Source organism: Apium graveolens, chromosome 2 (genome assembly GCF_009905375.1).
Source record: "Apium graveolens cultivar Ventura chromosome 2, ASM990537v1, whole genome shotgun sequence".
Taxonomy (NCBI): Eukaryota; Viridiplantae; Streptophyta; class Magnoliopsida; order Apiales; family Apiaceae; genus Apium; species Apium graveolens.
The window spans coordinates 192,246,502-192,259,387 of record NC_133648.1 but is presented as its reverse complement, the minus strand read 5'-3'; positions in this window follow the sequence as shown (position 1 = coordinate 192,259,387).

Here is a 12,886-nt window from a genome sequence, read left to right as displayed (position 1 = left end):
CAAGAATTTGACAATGGAAGAATTCTGCAAAGACCATGGAATCAAGCAGGAATTTTCTGCTCCTGGAACTCCACAGCAAAATGGAGTTGTTGAAAGGAAAAATAGAACTCTCATTGAAGCTGCTCGAACTATGCTTGATGAAGCAAAGCTTCCAACCTATTTCTGGGCTGAAGCTGTGCAGACTGCTTATTTTACTCAGAATGCAACACTTATTAACAAGCAAGGAAAGACACCATATGAGATGCTGAAGAAAAAGAAGCCAAATCTGAAGTATTTTCATGTATTTGGATGCAAGTATTTTGTTCTTAAGACTCATCCTGAACAGCTATCCAAATTTGATTTAAAAGCTGATGAAGGAATTTTGTTGGATATCCACTTTCCATAAAAGCCTTCAGAGTCTACAATTTAAGAACAAGGGTTGTCATGGAATCTATCAATGTCTCCTTTGATGATAAGAAGATTACTGGACTTGAAGATTTCAATGATCATGATCAGCTGAGATTCGAAAATGAAAACTTAAATTCTGATACTGAAAATCCTGACAGCTTAAATCCTGATACTGCAAACTCTGATGGATTAGACTCTGATGTTATTGAAACTGTGGTGACTACGTCAAAGAAAGATGCACCAGTGCAGGGGGAGCATACTGAAGATACAACCACATCTCAAGAAGCATCAGAACATACAACTGGCTCTTCAAGTTTTGATTCATCAAGTTCTGATAAGCCAAGTTCTGATAAGCCAAGTTCTGATAGTTCTGATAACTTAAGTTCTGATAACTTAAATTTTGAAGGATCCAACTCAGAGAGCATAGTTTCAGGGGGAGCATCAGAAAATGTTGATGAAGATAGCATGGATCATGGGGGAGCATCCAGTTCTAGAGAAAACCTTCCATCTGCAAGGAAGTGGACTAAATCACATACACCTGACTTAATTATTGGAAATCCTGATGCAGGTGTCAGAACTAGAACAACTACCTCAAGTGAATGTCTCTATAATTCATTTTTTTCTTAGACTGAACCAAAGAAAGTGGAAGAAGCTCTTCAAGATGCTGATTGGGTGCAAGCAATGCAGGAAGAGTTAAATGAATTTGAAAGAAACAAAGTCTGGACCTTAGTGCCAAGACCAAAGAACATATCTGTTGTTGGTACAAAGTGGGTGTTCAGTAACAAAACTGATAGTGATGGCATAATTACAAAGAATAAAGCAAGATTGGTTGCAAAAGGATATTATCAACATGAGGGAATTGATTATGATGAAACATTTGCACCAGTTGCTAGATTGGAAGCCATAAGGATATTTTTGGCTTATGCTGCTCACAAAAAGTTTACTGTCTCTCAAATGGATGTGAAAAGTGTTTTTCTCAATGGAGAATTGGAAGAGGAAGTATATGTTGAACAACCTCCAGGCTTTGTAGATCCCCAGTATCCAAATCATGTCTACAGGCTTGATAAAGCACTTTATGGCCTTAAGCAAACTCCAAGAGCATGGTATGAGACTTTAGCTCAGTTTCTTCTAGAAAGTGGATTTAACAGAGGAACAATAGACAAAACACTGTTCTATCTCAACCATGGAAAGGACTTACTTTTGGTTCAGATATATGTTGATGATATCATCTTTGGTTCTACAAATGACAGAGTTTGCAAGAAGTTTGCCAAACTGATGCAGTCAAGATATCAAATGAGTATGATGGGGGAACTTAGCTATTTTCTGGGCCTTCAAGTCAAGCAGAATGAAGAAGGCACTTTTATTTGTCAAACCAAGTATACCAGAAATTTGCTGAAGAAATTTGGAATGCAAGATTGTTCAAGTGCATCCACTCTCATGGCCACTGCAACAAAACTGGATAAGGATACTAGTAAACCAGTAGATATTACTGATTACAGAGGTATGATTGACTCTCTACTCTATCTAACTGCTAGTAGACCTGATATCATGTATGCTACCTGTCTTTGTGCAAGATTTCAAGCAGATCCAAGAGAACCTCATTTAACAGCTGTGAAAAGGATTTTCAAGTATCTTAAGGGAACAGCTGATCTGGGATTGTGGTATCCCAGAGAATCAGACTTTAAACTAATAGGTTACTCAGATGCAGATTTTGCAGGTTGCAAAATTGACAGGAAAAGCACAAATGGAAGCTTCCAATTTCTTGGAGGCGGATTGGTTTCTTGGTTTAGCAAGAAACAAAATTCAATTTCCACATCAACTGCAGAAGCAGAATACATTGTTGCAGGAAGCTGTTGTGCACAGATTCTTTGGATGAAGAATCAGTTACTGGATTATGGGTTAACATACTTTAAAATCCCTTTTTACTGTGATAATCAAAGTGTTATTGCTATGAAAGGTAATCCAGTTCAACACTCAATGACAAAGCACATCAGCATAAGGTACCACTTCATAAGGGAACATGTGGATGAAGGTACAGTGGAATTGCACTTTGTACCAACAGATCAACAACTAGCAGATATCTTCACCAAACCACTGTGTGAAGCAACTTTTACAAGATTGGTAAATGAACTTGGGATGGTTTCAGGTTCTTTCTCTAAATCTGCTTAGTTTTTGTTCTGGTGCATCAGACTTTATGATCAGTATTTACAGATATTACTATCTTTATGTATTATGTGCCTAATTGAAAATTGCTTAAGTACTGATTGTTGTCTGATGTGAATTTCTAAACTCTGATAGTGATATGAATGTTTCTGTGTTTATTCAATCCAATGAGGATAAATATGCTAGATGTTGACCTAGTAGTCTTTAATATACTAAAAAATCCCATGTTAGAAGTAATTATTTATGTGGAAATCTATTGACACAAAAAAATTCTGATATTGAGCTTAGTTAAGTTTACTTTGTCTATCTTATTACTAAGTCAACAACTCGAATAATGCTTTTCATCTGTTAAGTTCTGATGTTAGTAAATCTGGTGAATGTACTAAGAACTGTGGAAGGGAAGACCCAAGTGCATTGCTGGTATTAAGTAATATGCATCAGAAAAGCAAAAATAAATATTTTTCTTGGTGACTTTTCACACTCTATGATTACTGGAGAAATACTCTGATAATTGAATAAATTCTGATAAGCAGACGTGACTCACTTACACTGAGAAGCCATTGTAAGAAATTTCAGAAGATGCATAAAATGAGCATAAAATAGTTGAGGTGGACTCATGCATGAACTCATTCTAAAGTAGACTTCAGAATCATGACAGGTTTTCAGCAAAGTTCTTAGTTATGTCTTATTTTTAAGATATATTGAAGTGAATCAGACTTTAATCTTTATCTGATATTTAGCTTACTGCACACACATACACTCCATATGAATGATGAAAATTACTGTGGTGATAAATGATGTTTTTGATGAACAGTTTATGTGTCAGATTGCATAAATTCTGAGCACAAGTTATGATGGAAGTTCTGATGATTAAGTTCTGAAGAAATGAAATTAGAATTTGTGTGAAGCATTGCAGAAATAGGCATTTACTTTTTGAGTTAAGAAATCATGTTCTGATGACTGTTAAGTTCTGATATAAGTCTAAGTTCTGATACTACACTCTGATTCTTTACTTGACTTATTTGTGGTTAAAATCTGAAACAGTCTTATTTAAAATCAGAATATGTTTGTGTGAGATATTAACAGTCAATACAATGAGGGTTAATGGTACATGTCCATGCACAGTAATTCTTACTTGTTTCATGTGCGCATTAAATCCTGTTTTACACTTCCAATGGCTGTTTTTATTTTCATCAGTCTAGGGAGACGAGGTAGAATTATTTCTACCTATAATCATTAAATTTTCCTTGTGTCTCCTGACATTCCATTGGATATATAAACCAACAATTCATTCCAGCCAGCACATATCTCATTTTCTCACAAACTCACTCTCGTCTTATTCTTATCACCTCAAATGGTTGCGTTTGGCTGGTTTTACAATTATGGTACTGAGACAATACATGTCTTTCTCAATGGAATTCCAACTCAATACCCTATCGACAACATCCCTCACAATCTCTGGATCCAATTTCCAGAGATCATTAAACGTGATCTGTTGACAGTCCGAAGAGATCTACATCTCCGTCGTCTCCGACAGCAGGAGCGAATCATTCGTCTCGCTGTTCTTTTTGTTGAGAGTAGGAAGAAGAAATAGTTTCTGCTTCCTGGTTCTCTTCACTATCAGCTTTGTCTGGCCTTTAAAGCTTAGGACAAAAGCTGTTGATGTTAGGAAGTGTAGCTTAGGACAATCTTGTACTTTTGTAATGTAATTTAAATTTCATGGAATGTATTTGCTCAATATATTAATGAAATTTTATATTAATGCAAGATTTTGTCTCTGAGTCGTTTGATATTTTGATGCATTTATAAATCCTATATTACCCATATTCTGATGACCGTTTTAACTCTGATACAAATCAAGTTCTGATTCTGACGTATAAATATTTGCTACTTGGTTTCTTTACGGTCATACTCTAATTGGTTATATTTTTACAGAATATTAGTCTCGCAGTGAAAATAATTTATTAAGTGGGAACAGTTTTAAATTTCAAACTAAAACTGAACTACCTTAATTAATGGGATTACTTGGTAAGTGGAATAGTTCTTCCTTGAAAACTGCATGTGATAAGTAATGATTACTGTATTCCCGTGCCCATTAATTATTCTTTACTGCTGCATGTCTAACAGGTGTCCAACGGTTACTTTTTCTACAGTGTATAAGTAAAAGAGAGAGAAGATTGTAAAATCTTTTATTTACTTTCACACTTTATCTCTCTTTCTTTACTACTATTCTCTCTCATATCCTGACGCTTTTTTATACAGACATTTTATCAAACACCTTACAAGCAACCTTATTTCTCAATTTTTCTTATGGCACCTAAGGATTTGATTATAGATGGAGCCAAGTTTGTACCCAACAACTATGCTGCAATCTTAAACCATGCTGAAGCTCCATTTGATTTGCACTTTGTGCAAGATCTTCTAGCACACAGTGAGATTGGATATGCGTTGACCCAACCTCAAGTAATTTCAAGCCAACAAGTTCTGACGTTCTAGCAAACTGGGCATTTTGATAATGGTGGTGCTACTGGTACTCCAAGCATTATTTTTGAAGTAAATGATGTTGAACATATGGTAACTCCTGGAGCAGTTCGTAAAGCTCTACACTTACCAGAAGGCTGCATTTTCTCAACAGCGGAGGAACCTGTTCTACAGCAGCTCATGGCCAATTTGGGGTATGAGAAGAGTTTGGCCAAGCTTGGACAGTTGAAAAGAGCACATATCAGGAAGGAATGGAGCTTTTTCTTCGACTGCATCATTAAGGCCTTCGCCAATAAGTGTTCCAACTTTGATGTCATTCCAATTATGAGTCAACACATCGGGTATGCTATTATTCACCAAACTCATTTTGATTTTGCAAGTGTTGTGCTAGGCTTTATAGGGAATAGGATGACAGAGGATAGGAATGTAGTATACTTTGCTAGATTCTGTCAGCTTATATATACTTTTTGTTGTGCTGATGACCCTCAACTAGCCAGTTCTTTAATTCCACCGTTTAAGCTTGCAAAACGGGCTTTTAATGACTTGGTAAATGCTGACCTTAAGAAAAAGGTGGTTAGACCCTTACAGATACCTCAGTCTGTAAAACAGATCCTGGTAAATGCTGATCCTCAAACCTACAGATCTGTTTATCCTGATGTTCAACCCACCAACACATCCCGGACACCACAACAACCATCAGAACATACCATATATACACCTCAACCTACTCAACCCTCTATCAGAACATATATCAAACCTTCACGGATATTTCAACCTTCATCATCAGCACATACTGTGAGGCCTTCATCTTCAAAGCCCAAGAGGACAAAGACTGTACCTTAGACACCACAGAAGAGAAGGAGGATTGTTCTGAGAGATGAGTCAGACAGTGAGGAACAGGTTCCTGTGTCAGAACCTGTTGTCAAAGAAGCTAAGATGGTCTCTTCTCAGAAGGATACTGGAATTGGGGGCTCTAAGCTTCTCAAAAGGCTTAGAAGGATGTATTCTGCTGAAACTCCCAAGGAATCTCCATATTCAAAGAGATACAAGAAACAGAGAGCACAAAGGTACATGGTTGAGTTAGTTTCAGAGGATGAGGAAACAGCAGCTAAGGAAGGAGATCAGGAATCTCTGATCTCAAAAGAGTCAAAATTTGTTGAAGCTACTGCATCTACACCTCCATTGTCACCAACTCAGAAAGCTGCTCAAGATAAAGTATCTACACCACCTGTGTCTCCTGTCAATGAACCAGTATCTACTGTAGACCCAGGCACCAGTGCTGAGATTGATATTCACAAACTAATTGTGCCTGAGGTTCTCTACTTAGAAGCTCCACCAGCTCTACTCAATCCATCAACAACACCAATTCCTGATGCTAATGAAACTCCAGAATTGTCTACAACACCTTCTCTGCATCTAGACATTGAAGATCAGACTATAGGTGAGCATCAGAATATGGCTGTTGATCAGAACTTGGAAGCCGATCAGCACTTAGAGGATGATGTTGAAGCCTCAATAGCTTCTCATACTGTTCTTTTATCAGAGGATGTTGACTCTGTAAATTCTGATGCTGCAAATGCTGATGATACTGGTGATGCTGCTACAAATGAAGATGATAATGCAGCTGGTCCATCAGGACATGCACTCAACAAACTATTCATAAAGCTGAGATAGTCAAGAAGTTTGTTACAGGGGAAGCACCAGTATCTTGGAGTGGACCTCCTATAGGACAGGAGTGGACTAAGGAGTGGAACACAGTCACCTTTGTTCCATCTGAAAAAATTCTTGTTGAGCACTTGGCAAAAGCTGATGAGATGCTAATTAATGATGATTTCAAGACACAGCTACGAGTTACTGCATTGAGTACTAGACATCTTCAAGGTCAACACTCAACAACTCATGCCGAGGTGCATAAAATTCAAGAAGCATTACTCAAGCAAGAAATGACTATGAAAATTGAAAAGAAAAGTTTTTTCCAACCTACCTTTGACAGAGTTGCTTACATTGAGAAAACCCAAGAGAAGCAACAATCTCAGATTGATGAAATTTTGAAAAATCAAGCTTCTCAGCAATCTCAACCCGATGAAATTCAATCCTCAGTGGAATTGCTTGTCTCTCTTCTTTTACCTGCTGATGCCAAAAAGGGGGAGAAAGTAATTAAGTCCAAATGCAAAACTGTTAAGACACTGAAGGGGAAGGATGATGACAAAGATGACCAGGGAAACTCTGGAATGGGTGGAGGTCATGATCAAGGTAGAGGTCTCTCATCAAGAAGAGTTGGAACTACAAGTCATAGAACAAGTTCTGATACTGGGAGAAGAATAACTTATGATACTGGTAAAAGGATAAGTTCTGATGAACTTTTGGATCTTAATGAAGAAATTTCAAGACAGTTATTTTTGAAAGAAAATCCAGGAATGGACTTTGAGAGTCTAATGGAAGAAGAAGCTAGACTTAAGTCAGAAAAAGTCAACTCTAAATCTGAAGCTTCTATTGGTAAAAAGAAACTTCCTAAGGCCAAAGGCATTGTGATAAAAGAAAGGACAAATCTTGAGGCAACCAAGGCCAAATCACAATTGCAGATAGATCCAAGGTCCAAGGGCAAAGAAAAAGTTGGTGAACCTATAAAGGTTTATGTGCCTCCTATGGATGAAGAAATTTATGTTGAAGATGTTGATCTTACTCTGACTTCAAGGAAGATTTCTAAGACTACCTCTGACATGGCTCAAGTTGTTCAGAGTCAAGATATAGTTAGTTCTGATATAACCATGAAGCAAGCAACCTTTGATATAGCTCAAGTTGACTTGATATCAGAAGATAAATCAAAGGGAACCTCTGACATTGCTCATGTTAAATCCTCAAGGTTACTCCTACCAGGATTCACTAAAGCCAAACAGACTCAACCTTTGAAGACTATAGCAAGTGGTTTTGAAGTAAGAGTGGTTACTGGAAAGGAAGCAAGAGATAAATCTGGATTGGGTAGTGCTGATGAAAGAAGAGTGCAGAACACAACCAATGATCCAACTTCCTTAAGTGAACCAGGTGTTGGAACAACTCCTGAAAGATTGAATCAACTAGAATCTGTATAGATGGTCTACCATACCTACTTGAAAGAACACATCTTGTTATATTTCATGACAGATGGTAGGGTTTACCATATAAGGGAAAATGCTATACCACTGAAGTATTTTGAAGAACTTGAACATGTTTTATTCTTACTTCAGGTGAATGACAGAATAACAGAAAGTGCTGCAAACTATTTGAAGACTCAAATTCAGAGACAGAAAAGGCTTTATTCTGTAAAGTCTGACAACACATATCTTCCAAAGTACAGAGATCACAAGGGTGATATTGTTGAGATGAAGCCTAACTCTGCTAAGATTATAAGTACCTTTCTGGGTTATAAGGCTGTAGAATTCAATCTTGAGTCTGACAAGGCATATTTGATCAGACTGGATCAGGACATAAGGAAAGCTAGAATAAATGATCTCAGAGCTGCTATCTTCCAAACTGGTGAAGATTCTGCAGAACTCAAAGATGTTAAAAGGAGGATGATTGATGAACTCAGATATGCTGAGAGATGTTTGTTAAAGAACTATCTCAGAACAACTCCTGACATCAGAGAGATCAGAAAGTGAAGCCAAGTCAAGATCTACAACTGCTCAAATTTTGATATATATATAGACTGAAGTTGTTATCAGAAGTTAAAATTGGTAAAGCTTTAAGGACTGTAAGTTGTAGTTATCTAGTCAATTTCTCATGCATCTGTACTTAATGTTTTTGACATCATCAAATATCTGTTAAACTTGTATATTATGCTAATTTACAGGTTGGGGGAGATTGTTAGATATATTTGACGATGTCATGTCTAATATGATTTGTGTTTAGTTTTCAGATCTTAATTAAACAGGACAAATCAGTACTTAACTGAAATTAGCACTTATACTGAAGTCAGAACTTAAGTTATCAGTACTTAAGGTTCAGGAGATATTTATCAGGAGATAATATCAGGACTTTAAGGAAACCTTCAGATAAGGAAGGCGGCTGATTGAAAGGAAAGAAAATCGAGACAAACGTAAGAAGAGATATGCATGAAGAAGGAATTCTATGAAGAATGGAATACTTGGAAGAAAAGATATCTGATTGATATATTTTATGAAGCAGAATTATATTCCATATCAAATAGCGATTATCTTGTAACTGTGTAGTATATAAACACAGAAATAGGGTTTACACTATGTGTGTTATCATTATCGAGAATATTATTCATTGTAACCCTAGCAGCTCTCATGATATTTGTTCATCACTGAGAGAGAATAATTCCATATTGTAACAGAGTTTATTGCATTGAATAAAGTCTTTTTTCTGTTACTTGCGTTATTAGAATTCGATTTGATTGTGCTATACACTGTATTCAACCCCCTTCTACAGTGTGTGTAACCAAACAATATCTTTGACTTGGTATCAATCGCAAGCTTGATTCCATTTAGCTACATACCCCAGTGTGTCTGTTCATTTTATAAGATAAAGTATTGTACTAAGTGTGCGAACAAATCATGTTCTTTTGGTTAGGCCAGTACGTTTCGGCTTATTTCAGACCCTTATCAGGACTTTACTCGGTTTTCGAAAAAGGTTCGAGATTTATCCGGGTTGTCATATTTTTGACTTCGTACCAATCTCAAGTTTGATTCTCCTTAGCTACATACTTATATAACATTTATTTTTATAAACGATTTTTATTTAACTAAAATCTCGTATACGATTATCTGCAAGTACATAATTAAATAAGATTTGATCATGCTTGAGTTATAGCTATATATCAAGAAAAAAAAATATTTACAAGTACATACTTTTACTACATTTATTATAAACTCTTTCTTTGTTTTCACCACAATCGCGTGTTCAATTACTCGGAGACACTTATTTAAGTTAACATCCATCGTGATTTCAACTTTATGTAGTTACACTCTTGAGTAATATTTGTCTCCTGATTTATCTAATTGTTTAATATGATAACTGACGCAACGTTAAAATATGATATATAATGTTTCTAAAAATTTATTTATTTTTCAAATCTATTATATATATATATTAATTGTTTTTAAAATCTAATTTTCCTATTTGTTCATGATGTGGTCAGTTTAATTCCAATGAAAGACATTTTTATATGTTAATGTAATCAAAAATATATATAAGTAGTTTAGGGAAAAGGGGTGTCTAAGTAGTTTAGTAAAAAAAGGGTATATAAGTAATTGTATCAAATTTTGTGTTGGTGCACTGGTTGTGGATGTGAATAAATCTTCTTCAAGCATGAGGTCATGGGTTCAATTCCAATTGTGAGCATTTTTTTTAAGATTAATATGGTTAGAAGGGTATATTAATAACTTACTAAATAGATTGAAAAGCCATGTTCACCTATAATAGATATAATATTTGAATTATTTTTTTATTAAAATATTAATTTGAATTGAATTAATAATGCATTTTTTTAGAAAGAAAATTAGTTAAATATTATTGTTTTACTTTATCAAATTGATATGTTCATGTTATATTTTGGAAAAGAAGATAGGTTAGGTTAGAAAAATTTAGCTTGAAAAGATAATTTGTTTTACCTAAAAAGAGTAATTTTTTAGTTATGCTATAGTATTATTATTATATTTATTAATAGACTTTCTCGTAAAATATTACTAACAGTTGTCATAAATATAAAAAAATTGTAAAAATAATAAAATAATTAATACTTAACAAAATATTATCGTGAAATTAAAATAAAAAAATAAAAAAATGTAAATTTAATTAAAAACAACTTCTTTGATCTTATTATCTTATTACATTCAAATAAAGCAGTTTTAAAAAAAATAAAAATCAGTTATCAAAATATTATACCGTATTTAATATATAATAAGTATTAATAATAAAAAGGTTATGTGAACATAAAAAAGAACTATCTAACTCGTGCAATGCACATGTTATAAGCTAGTATTATTTATCCGTGAGATATAAAGTATTAATCGATTATATTCAATTTATTGTAAAATTTATTTTATTTCAGTTTTAATATTATTTTATTTTAGCTCGAAAGAGTAGTATATTTTATTTTACTTTAACTCAGGGTCATTTTCTCGACCAACGAAATATCTTTCATAAATTAGTTTTGTATTAGCTCAGTTTAATGGTATATTTTTTTTAACGGCATCTATTGTATTATTATTTTGTTTTAGCCCTATACATCACTATATTTATTTCTTTTTTATCTTTATTTTAACTCGAATCAATAATATAATTTTGTTTAATTTCGAATAAATTGACCTAAAATATAATGAAGCGATAATGGATTGTTAGAAGAAATAACAATAAAGAAGTATATAATTCTTTTTTATAATCTTTAGGATGTAAGTTTTATCCCACCCATTCCAATCCGTTTGGATTTTCTAGAACTTGGTTTTTTGGAATTAGAGTCCCGATTTGAATTTTATTTTTTTAAACATGAAAGAGTTTTCAAATCCGTTCCGGGTACCCGAAAAAAATTCGATTATGTATATTTACATATATTATTATTATAATATAACATATTCATCAAATTACTCAATTTTTCTCTCCATTATCTTTTGTTTCGTATGAGTTCAAGTTAAATTTAAGAATAAAAAATTAATTAAAAGTGAACATAGAGAATATTGCTGAAGATGAATCTATACTATAATATAAAATCGGAATGGGGTAAACTTTGGTTGAATGGTTATTCCCCTATTTGGTTTCTTAAAAATAAAAATAAATAGTGTTATATATATTTTAAAATATTAAATTGCTAAATTACTAGATATAGTGTTCTTATCACGCTAAACTATAACCAAAACTTATGATATTAAACTACGACCATAACTTCTTACTAATTCTTTTATTATTTTTGTTAAAAATCTATAACTATTATATATTTATATGATTAGATAAATAAAATTTTAAATTTATTTAAATATTAACGAACGTACATCACACGAGATCTAAACTAATATATATTAAATCTTTGTCAGAAAATATTTTATAATATATTTAAAGTAACAATAAATCTTGACTTACATAGATTGTAGGATGACACTTGACCCACTTGTTACTTAAAAGATTTGTTTTATAAGTTCATGATTTACAGTGTTTGTGTGCTAAGTAAGACTTATAAATACATGTTTTGACTCTTTTTTAATATTTATGATTCCTTTTTTATATTATATAATTTAGTTTAGTAAATAATATTGATTTAAATTTTTATTAAATATTTTTCTTTGAATTTCATGTATCATAAATAGCTGTTAAACATTTTAAATAAATATGGTTACATTTGTTTTGTTTTTTTAAATATTTTTTGTTGAATTTCTATTGATTTCTTTTCTTTTTTTTTGAATAAAAGACAAATTTCATTAATACGAAATGTCATACAGAAGAGTCTCCAACAATACATCTGGAGGAGACGTAAACACCTTTTGACAATTTAGAGAACAGGGTAATTTAGCTACTAGATGAGCTACTCCATTCGCTTGTCGTTTAACAAATGAAACTGAATAACCTGGCTTCGAATTTAAAATAAGCTTGCAGTCATTCAAGATGTGACCAACTTCTAAATGATTTTCCTGGGAGTCATGCAAGGCTCTAACAGCAAGCAGAGAGTCTGATTCAATTTCCACCACCTCATGATTTAACGAGCACAACCACTGGAGACCTTCATAAATAGCGCATGCTTCTGCTTCAAGGACAGTAGCCACCATGGCTTTACAAATTGTTTTACCCATCACAAAAACTCCCTCGCTGTCACGCAAAACCAAACCCAACGAGACCGAGGCCTCACTGAAACGCACACCTGCATCAA